The following is a 1204-nucleotide window of genomic DNA, read 5'->3' on the forward strand; positions in this document are numbered from 1 at the left end:
CACCGGCCCGGGGACAGCGCCCGGCCCCGCCCCGCCCCGCCCCGCCCGCCGCGCCGGGGGGCACCGAGCGGCACCGGGCGGCACCGGGCGGCACCGAGCGGCACCGAGCGGCGCCGAGCGGCACCGAGCGGCACCGAGCGCGGCGCACGGCGGCGGGGGCAGGCCTGACAGCCGCCCTTGCGAACGCCGTCTCTGCCCACCTCCTCGGCCAGGAGCAGGCAATAGAGCTTCGCACCCCCGTGAGCGGCCTTTGCTGCCACTGTCACACCCCCTGCTTACATTTCTTCTCTTGCCACAAGCGCTAAGCGGGACTGTGTCCAGATGAGACGCATGAGTTCTTCGGCATCTTCCACGGGATCTGGCACTCCCTCTGCACTTAGTTCGCACTTGATCTCCAGAGAAACTAACAGAGCAGGTCTGTGGCTGCTGCCTAAAAGCTCTTTGGAAAATGCCTGTTGCTATGTCCGATCACCTTCTGTAAGCACTTTTCAACACATTTTAGAAGTGAATTTGTTTTCATCTCAGATGTGGAATAGGATCTTCATCAGTTAAGGAGAGAGAAGACCTATGGAATATGTTGGACAGCAGACCAGGGGAATAAATAATTGATCTATAGTCTAGACCCAGACTGGACTATGAGTGTAACCTCAGGTGTTTCACTAAAATACGTCAAAATGTGTGGCAGTTTTCCATACAAAAGTCAGCAGCTGACTTGGTACTTAACACTGAAGCAATCAACCATAAAGGATGCAATCATACACCTGCTGGCTTCAGTGTGTGCTCTTTGCTTTTGCAGTGGAAGGAGGAGGAAGCAACAGATCCCTATTGATTTCTCCATGCTACTCATGAATCTTATTTTCACAAATGGCCTATTCCATACAGAACATTTTTAACTGTATTTGATCCTTAAATGCCTAAACTAAAAGATGTCATAAAATTTACAGCTTAGCTATCAGAGACGGATATAGTGGTTGAAATCCTGTCCCTACTGACAAATCAAAACTTTACCCAAAGTCCAGATTTTGCGTATTTTTCTTAGCTCAGGAAAAATCAATCTTGCATGTAATTTCTCTTCTTTTTTACACAGATTTTTAGCTTAGTTTTTTTAAATTGCATTACTTATGTAAGCTCTTAATGACAAAATTACTAAATATTTGTTTGTGTTTTTTTTAATTGTTCCATAAATAATGTATTACTTCAGCCA

This window comes from Corvus cornix, chromosome 3, assembly GCF_000738735.6.
Source record: "Corvus cornix cornix isolate S_Up_H32 chromosome 3, ASM73873v5, whole genome shotgun sequence".
NCBI lineage: Eukaryota > Metazoa > Chordata > Aves > Passeriformes > Corvidae > Corvus > Corvus cornix.